At 34.7% G+C, this 10,158-nt stretch overlaps 1 non-coding gene across 1 annotated transcript; it reads right to left on the bottom strand.

Moving 5' to 3' along the window:
• Positions 1-9,780: 9,780 nt before the first annotated feature.
• LOC149182024 (5.8S ribosomal RNA) lies at positions 9,781-9,935 on the bottom strand. Its single transcript, XR_016257872.1, has one exon. It is a non-coding gene; the product is annotated as a 5.8S ribosomal RNA (ribosomal RNA).
• Positions 9,936-10,158: the final 223 nt, after the last annotated feature.

Here is a 10,158-nt window from a genome sequence, read left to right as displayed (position 1 = left end):
AAATTAAACTAATAAAAGATATAAATACACAGGGAAAGAAAAACAAGAAATTGGAAAAGAAAAATTAAGATAAGGATAATTATGACAAGTAGAGCCTTGGGAGTTGAGTAATTTATGATGTAAAAATTATATATTATAAATGGGGAAATAATAAGAGAGACATATTCAAGGTGAGGGGAAATACTAGTCACAATCTCGTAATAATAGATTAAGACTCGGGTGTGGCTGGTGATTCAGCTGAACTAATAATTGGGAGGAGAGTTGTTCCCATACCATTTATTTGGAGTTTTTGAAGAAACATGAAGGATCCAAATTCCAAGTCTTTGGATACCATGTACACGTCTTATTATTCATTTTTTTTGGGTGTTACATGTGTATCAAAACTATCTTTTGATCCCGTGACCTGTGGGATAATAGCTAAAAGAAAGTTCCTCATGTAAGAGGAATATGAATACTCGAGTTGTGGGGATTAATGAGGAATACCTATTTATTTTATTTGGAATGGAGGATATGACAGACAATGGAAATGAAAATGATGATAAGAAACACTATTAATTTTGTTTTCCTATTCATCTAATTTCTTTCATTCTACCATTGATAAAAATACCCAAGTTTCTTCTTCCATTGTGTTACAAAATTTTAGGCATGTATGTCATCAGTGTTACCTCATCCTTATGACCTGTAATGATTAGTTATAGTACCAAAGTTCTTTGATTCTATCGTTATCCCTCATGTATTTAGAATTAGCCAATCAAGTAATGCAATTATAGCATACTAAAATTGACTTTCCTACCCTCTTCTTGTGTAGGGCATGTCTCATTTCTTAATTATAACTTCTTTCCATAGTAAAAATGTGAATAAACAGTGGAGAATCCTATGGTTAGATGAAATTTTAAAATCCTTTTGATATTCCAAACTGTTGGTGGTTTGTATATACATACTCAACCAAAAAATTCATATAAAATGAAATATAGAAAGTAAACAAAACCATAGTAATTTTGGTAGGAAGAGGGGGGAAATTGCATATTCGATTGGATTGGATTTTCTTGGCATGGTAAAAAAAAAAACTCAAAGGGCCAATAGAAAAAAATACTACCATGAAAATACATTGAATACTCCATGTAATATTTATTTCTCTTATATTACATTCCACACGTTGGTAGTCAACCCACCTTCCTGCTTTCACTTTTATCAGATGTGATCATAAATAATTTGTACTATTACTTATGCCAAAATTATCACACGTATTATATTTCATACTCCTTCTACATTTTACTATTGGTAACACTTTTTCTTTGGTAGTACAGATCCCATATGTTATATTCTCTAGTTAGCCAACGCTAATTTTGGAAATCCTTGAATTCTAGTCCTTGTTTGGAAAATTGATTTGATTTTGAAAAGTAATGAATTTTCTTATGGTGTTGGCACTCTAGGATGGAACATATGGCATTTTAGAAGAATCATTGAGTGAAACCGTAGATTATCCAAGTTTGTAATCATTTATTTAGCTTATTAGGTTAAGGTGGTGTTAAATTGTGTTTGAAAGGCCATTTTAAGTGTTAATTTGTGAAGATGGAACATATGTTTTTCCTTTTTGTTTGATAGGCTGAAAGTTAGGATTACACAATCAAGTTGAAAGTCTAATTCTAATGAAGAATTATTTTTTCTATGTCATAAATTCCTATCTTATCTCTCCATGGATTCAACAAAGATCAATGGTCTTGGTCATGTTTTGGTACTCTTTTTCTATAAGATGTTTCATGTTTCATGTCAAATCCTGGGAGATAAAGATGACAATACTTATAAATATGGACAATTCTTAGGAAAAATCCATAATTTCCTTAATTATTAAAATGCCTAGTGTTATGCACCATCACACAATATCATAGATGTATATTAACTTCATCTTGATCTAGTGTTGTGATCGATCAAATTTTTCAATATGTAATCTTTCATAATATTTTCTTCCATTCAAGTGTTTTTGCATCAATAGCACATTGATCTTGTAAGTAGATTACACCAACAATCTATGTTTAATAGACCCCTATAGATTGGAGATGTAATATGCAAATATTTTCTTATTTCAAAGAAATGGAAGGACCAAATATATGTTATAGAGCCTATTGTTTTTGCGCATTTTCCATTTTATAATTTCTTTCACAATACTATATATGAGATATATTAATGGAAATGATTCTCTAATCTATTTTCACAACAATTTTTTTTTATGTTACAACCCCAACTTATTCTTAGAGGCAAAAATCCCCATTTCAAAGTTCTGCAAGCTAGAAGGAGAGGATTATATTTCTCGTAAAATCAATTATTTTAGTGTTCATCTTGTTGATAGATGCCTGTAGATGATGTTCTTGTCTTGGCCAAACATACCTGCCATGGTGGAAAATGATATTACGGAATACTAAGTTACATGATTAAGTTAACTTCGAGACAAATTTCATTGAATTGGGGAGTATTTCATGCCCCAAATCAATTAAATTAATAAAAGAAATAAATGTATAAGGAAAGAAAAATAAGACATAGAAAAATAAATTAAGATAATGATAATTATGAAAAGTAGAGTCTTAGGAATTGAGTCCTTTATGATGGAAAGACTCTATTTAATAAAGGGGGAAATAATAATAAAGACATATTTAAGTTGAAAGAAAATACTGGTAAATTTGGAAATAATAGATTGAGGCTCAAGGGTGGGCAGTAGTTGAGTTGAGAATGGGACGAGAATTGTTCCCATACCATCATTACATAGTTGTTGAAGAAATAAGAGTGAGAAAAATTCCAAGTCTTTGGATAGAAGGTATGGATCTTAGCATTCATTATTTTTCTCCATGTTACAAGAAGGCCAAGAGACTCATAGAGTCTTACAGCTAAGGCATCCCTCTAAATTTGTCAATCATAGCACAACACATCTCACATGTCATGCCCATGGTGACCATGACATACGATAGGGTCTAGTGTAACCATAATGGTATTATTTCTAATTTTGTTGCTTTATAACCACAATATATCATCCCCAGATATATATCTTATCTCACCTATTTCAAATGCATATATCTCTAATCATATGTATGATAAAATTTTCAATCAAAAAAATTGTTTTCCAAACTTGTTTCATACATAAGTCAAATATCTAAAGTATGGGACCCTTATCATATGGACTCACATTTTGTGCAATTATCAAGGGAATTCTACCTACAATTTTCACTTCCACTTGATCGAACAATGTTGATTTCTCATGCATAAAATCCTTTCAATACACCATTCACAACATATAGTAAATTCTTCAAAATCATCACATAGTCAATCATTCAATCATTTCAGCTACATACCACAAAATTTGAAAACAATAATTTTTACAGTATGCATAGACATACGTTGCCGTCATTCTTGGCAATAAATCATGCATTCATTATTTTATTTTAGTAATCCAAGGTTAGCTCAATGTTGGAATTTATACATTTAGTCTCTCCACTAACATACCTATCCCAAAATTTATTCGCAATTAACTTTTCCACTTTAATTTCTCTAAGGCAAAGGATTCACACCCTCCACTTCAATGTTCATCAATTCTTATAACATTATTAACAATTTATCTTCATGTTAGTAAACCATATTTTTACTTGTTCCACACAAGCATACATTATTTCAATGTATCGAGAATATGCCTTACCAAATTTTCATGCAAATAGGATCTTTCATTTTTCATATCCACCAAGTATTTAGTGACAAGCATGTATTCATATTAGTAGTTCTTTGGTAATTTATATCATATAGGGAAAATCAAAATGCACACTAATGATTTAATTTTATAATAACTCATTACTAAGTGATGAAATCATTTTCTTCAAATATATAAGCTCTTAGAAAAATGCCTATATCCTCAAGCATATAATGAAATCTTGTATTTACTTCATGCATCACACAAACACAGAAATTCCCTGAATGTGTTATTAGAAATAGCTTTTTTTCTTCCATTTTTTTTTTTTAACTTGTGAATTGTTACTCACTTAGATCGATCTATTGTCCATCATAGCAGTTTAAAATATGCATATATTACTAAATTTTTATTAAATCTTTTATGATAGCATCTTCCTTCTTTGATCATCCATTAAGAAGGGTATCCATTCAATTCAAGCATTCAAGTGAGAAAATATTAGAAAGATAAAAGAATAGCATAAAGGAATTCTTACTCAACTCCATTACCTTTCTTATTTATCTTAGTTGGTTTCCATAATTACATGGCTACCATCACTATGCACACTTAGCTAATGATGTTTCAAGGAGTCCACTTGGCTCATTCTTTAGCTTCTTGACAAGCTTCCTCTTCTCATTGCCCTTAGGACTCTTTTTCAATGGTTGAAGTAACTTCTACTCCCTCAAATCCCATTTCCAATAAGGGATATTTTAATATCAAATTCCTAAGAATGTTTTCCATTTTTTCTTAATTCGAAAAATGATTCACATCAATTGGCTCTATATATGAATCCTACATAGGTTTGGGTCTACGTTAACATCTATAAATGAAGCAACAAACATGATAAGCATTAGACCAAGTCAATTAACATGCAAGAACAAATAAAGATCTCACACCACCTCACTCACTATGAATAATTAGTATACAAAGCACTATGCAACATAGAAATATTATGATGATTGAATATGAATAACATCATTATGATGTTGTCATTGGAGTACGTATATATAGCTTCAAGCCACTTAGTAGATTAGCCAATGAACACAATGATGTAACCATGGTCATTTTTCGAGGAATGATTATAAGTCATAGAATCAATTCCCACATTGTGAGGAGCCAGCATCAATAATGGAATGAATTGGAGAAAGATATGCATGCATTTTTCAAGTGACAACTTGACAAGGGTGATACTTCTAAACCAATGTCATACAATACTTTAATATTGTGGGCCAAAAGTATCCAATGTGTAAGATTTATGTGGCAATACTATAAAAATGATCACAAAATATCTAACACAGTAATCACTCTATACATGTTTAACCTCTTCACTGAAAAGACATCAACATAATACAATATGTACTCAACATTGATATAGCGTGTCTCCAATGATTGTGTAATTGATGTCTTCATGACATCTTCACTAATGCTTATCTCAAGATAGACAAACATTTAACAATTGGATTTAAAGGTAGATTGAGACATCCTCGTACTAAGAATTAGAAGAATTAATGAGAAAGTTGAAATATGAAAATGCACAAGATGTCATTTTTGTATTTTATGGAAACTATCTAAAGGAGAGGCGGGAAGTTTTCCTTTTCCACAATTTCAAAAAATGAGTAGGGACCTCACTCTCCAACTATATTTACCAACTATCTTAAGAACAATTTTAGATCCTCTACCCTAAGTGATTATGAGATGATTTTTTTGTCATTTTCACCAATTATGATTATGAAAATGGAAAATAAAAATAAATCATAGAAAGAAAAAAATGGTTGTATGATACCAGTAAGGTCATTATTTTCAAGTCAACATTGATATGTGGAGAAATACCAAAGTTTTGTAGGAAATATCTATGCAACGTGAATTTCCTTTGGATGTAAAAAAGAAACACAAATGAAACAACAAATACTCTACACAAAGAACCTACAAATACAATGCAGGAGGATTCTAATTGAATCATTTCTCACTAGGATGAGCTCATCAACATCATAAAACAAAATCTAAACATTATTTGACGTTCTTTATTACCAACTAACAATAAAATTGAAGAAATAAAAACTACATAAGAACCTGCAAGTCAATTATAGAACACTTGTAACCTACCTAGGTCAATACTCTACTAAATATGAGAGTAAACTAAGCACAAAAATAAAAGAACTCCCTTATAATATGCATTTCCGTATTATCTTTCAGTAACAACTCACGAGAGGGAAACAATCACTTCTTGTAAGCATGGAAAAGAGTGATTGGCCACTTTTGTTAAAGAAATAGACCAAATTGGGGAAGATAAATGAGAAACTTTGTAGATTAATCTAGGAACTAAGGTATTTTAAGGTTTTAAACATCCAAACAAAGATAAGACATAGTGATATGATAACAAAAACTTAAAAAAAGAAATGGTCAAACCTTTCAAACTAGGGAAGACAAAATAGGCTATTCTCAATGGATTTGTCAATTATGTTGCTAAAGAAAATCATATGAGTAAGAATTCCCACTCACCAATTTGATTGAAATCAAAGATAAAATATGGATAAATCTTTATGACCTCTCACACTAGATTTAAATTTAAATTGTTCACTCAATCTACACTAATAGGGAAAGGACATTTTGTTTTTGCATTTTTCCTATCATAATCTCACTTGATGTAACTTTGAGACTCCACTTTTAGCACTTACAATTAACTATCTATGTACAAATGACTTAGCATACCTCCCTTAGGCTCATTTAGCATAAAAGAATATAAATATAAACCCGATATACTTTATTTTGTTAAGAAAAAACTGATATGCCAATGTATAATATAAATGACCAAAGTATCACGCATATTGGATGGGAAATGCCATGTATCTACTTAAATAATGAATGAAAACACAATAATGTAATATTACCTTCCAGCTCTATGTTGCTTTAGACCTTCGTTATCCCTACCCCAAATGTGGATGGATGTAGCAATACCTTATTTTCAGTAAGATGGATGTAGCAATACCTACCATATCAATAGTGTTTTACTGTTTTATAGGATGTGTTAAGGATGTTTTTAATTCCAGTTCCCGAAGGTCATCCATTTACGAAAATGCCAAATTTGAAAATTTTGCGAGACGTGTTATTAATTTGTTTGCCAGATCCTAACTCAGTGAGAACTCTTCTAGCGAAATAAACATCAGTATCACCCTTCTATATGAATTAAACTCACGATGGCATATAAATATTTCCCGTCCACTAAAAGTCAATCTAAAATCGAGGAGAACCTGTTCCCATGTTATGAATGCACATAAATAGCACTGCATAAACTGACTCATGAGTCTTGACTGATTGTTGGCAATTTCAGATTGCCATCCAATAGAGCTTTTAGTAATTTACTATTTACAGGAACCGAATGCAATGGAGGAACCCAGCAAACATGGGCCCCACAATCACTCCGTTGAACAAGTATTACAAGGGAATGAGGTCATATCAGTGCAATAGACGATGTTGGTTACACGGGTTTCATGCTAATGTACTTTCACATGCTGGATAGTAGATACTCCAGTCACAACTTGGTATCCATCCAAAATGGTTTGACCATCCAAGAAAACAGGATGGAAATAACGACTTTCTGCTGCTGTGAATAAACACTCTTTATTAATTCCAAACAAAATATATAACTGATAACGTAGGGTCATTCATCGATCGTAATGGATGAGGGCATTAATGTCTGGTGCCCATTCCACCGTGGGAATAGTTAATCAAAAGTTAAAACCATGTAATATTTCATGTGCATCGTCGACTCCTTGCGTATTATTGTATTCATGCATTTGTTTTCGCTGTCGTGAGTTTATTTTTCACATGTTTGTAAAAGGTTAAAGGGCCAACCAAAAAATGGCCTGTTATTAATCACATAGCTACAAGGAGTTGTTCCAAGATCTTTGACCAAGATCCTTTCAAATGAAAGGACGAAATGCAAATGTATGAGAAGACCCCATGTTGGTGCAATAATGCACCGACCCCATGTTGTTTGTACCGTTGCTTCATGTTTTATCTTACAGCTGTCACTGCCAATAAAAAGTTTAAATATATACTATCAAACAACAAAAAAGGATTGTGGCTATATATAAGTTGATTATATATTTCCCTGGTTTCACTTGTTATGAACACAATCTTCAGACGGATTTGCTTCTTGTTGCTTGGGTGTTTTCATGACTTGCAGAATGGACCTGACATGTGCTATTAATCTCTATGCTGTAATAGCCAACGACAACATTAATTAATAAATGATATCCATATATGTTTGTGAAAGTTTGCAAAATAACTACAACTTCTTAATATACAAAAGCGACTCCTACGGATCTATGTTATACACATGGGGTCTGTTGGTGATTGGGTAAATATGGAGTCAAACACACAATACATTAATAATTTTTAATGCGGGATGAATAGTAGTTGCTGGCAATGAGTGGCAATTGGAGATTATTGTACCCATTTCGCATCCCCAGCTCTCAAAACGTGTGGATCTAGAAGTCATTCAATATAATATAACCAAAACGACTCTGTTAACGACACCATGCAATTCCAACAACATATAATTTAGATGACTACATAACGTGTAACACATAATTTTATGCATGTTAACCTAAGAAGAAACATTCACGAAATCTATCACTTATCTGATTGGTTGAAACTTGATAAGGCAACTGAAAGAGAAACGTCCACCCTTTTCCCAACCGTAGATCAGTTGCACCGTAAATCTCCTCCAATTGATCACCTCCGAGCTGGATTTACGGTTTGAGATAGTTGCAAGTGACTGAAAAAGCACAGTGAGAGGGAGATGGTTCCGACAATTATGAACCACTAAAGAAATTTTTGCCCATGTCTTCTTTTCCACTGTGAGGTGGTTATTTATGTTCTTTGTGCTCCTTCCACGTAGCTAAAGGGCACTTTCATGCCTTGTCAGATCACAAACACAAAGAGGGATTTTAGGGTCGGCACAAGGCGCCTCATCCCTTCATGGAGTTAGCCACTAGTGGTGCTGCGGTGTCACACCGGTTAGGTCAAATGATTATTGTTCATCCAACCCAATCTAGTTTTCATTTTTAGAAGTTTTCCCAAGGGAGTTTTATGGTTATCAACCAATACCACGAGGGCGGTGCACGCGGCCCGCCACAAGGGCGGACGCTTCGTTTCTCGACCACCGCAATGATAAATCGAGAGGTAGTAATCCACCCGCACTTGTAACGATGCAACATCCCGTGTTGGTTTGCACCTCAAGTCAAGCGGCGCACCAGCCTTATAAGTCATTCCACATCCGACTGAGACACATAGACAGCCTCCATCCGCTTCCCTCATACAATTTCAAGCACTCTTTCACTTTCTTTTCAAAGTCCTTTTCAGCTTTATCTCGCGGTGCTTGTTCGCTATCGGTCTCTCCCCTGTATTTAGTCTTGGACGGAATTTATCACCTAATTAGGGCTGCATTCCCAAACAACTCGACTCACCGATAATGCCTCGTGATACGGCAGGGTCCCAGCCTGACGCCGCTGTCACCCTCTCAAGCGCCCCCTTCCAAACGCTGTCACCCTCTCAAGCGCCCCCTTCCAAAGGACTTGGCCAAAGTCCGTCATTGAGGACGCTTCTACAAATTACAATTCAGGCGATGCTACCGCCCGATTTTCACGCTGGGCTCTTCCTGGTTCGCTCACCGCTACTAAGGGAATTCTTGTAAGTTTCTTTTCCCCGCTTAATTATATGCTTAAACTCAGCGGGTCTTCTTGTCTGAACTGAGGTCGCAAGTTGGAGCTAAATCTACCCTACCCAATGGAAGGACAAGAGAGAGCAAAGCAAGTTTGAACGATGCCACACAAAACCCGCATCAACTAACGCTGACTGCCCAACCAAGAGGACAAGATCACCACTTGCCGACGCACGCCACGAAACATTACTTGAGGTATTTCAGCCAACCGCACCGCATTGGGCATGGATGACCAGCTCCGCTGCTCCCTAACATATTGCAAGGAACGTGTTTCAATGGGATGCGATGCCCAAAAAGACGTGCTCGACCGAAGTCTCAGGCGCAAATTGCGTTCAAAAAATCAATGATTCGATGCCCAAAAAGACGTGCCCTCGACCGAAGTCTCAGGCGCAAATTGCGTTCAAAAATTCAATGATTCACGGGATTCTGCAATGCACACTAAGTATCGCATTTCGCTACGTTTTTTCATCGTAACAAGAGCCGAGATATCCATTGCCGAGAGTCCTTTCCACGTATTACTCACAAATCCGCCATAACACTTAATAAAGGGTCACCCCCATGTCAAATGGCTAAAATCCCCCCAATCACAACAATCAACAAGCACCCATCCGCTCGAGGAAATTGCACTCCATAACCCGCTCAGTAAAGGGAGGCTCAAACAGAGAGAAACAAGCTCCCCGAACCCCATGCCTTTGCAAAGAGAAGGGGGACCTGCAAGGAACGGTGA

This window comes from Pinus tabuliformis, chromosome 3_2 (genome assembly GCF_031772625.1).
Source record: "Pinus tabuliformis cultivar Carrire ecotype Pingquan chromosome 3_2, CPIR1, whole genome shotgun sequence".
Classification (NCBI taxonomy): domain Eukaryota; kingdom Viridiplantae; phylum Streptophyta; class Pinopsida; order Pinales; family Pinaceae; genus Pinus; species Pinus tabuliformis.
The sequence above is the reverse complement of the archived record's forward strand: the minus strand, read 5'-3'. Positions and strand labels throughout refer to the sequence as shown.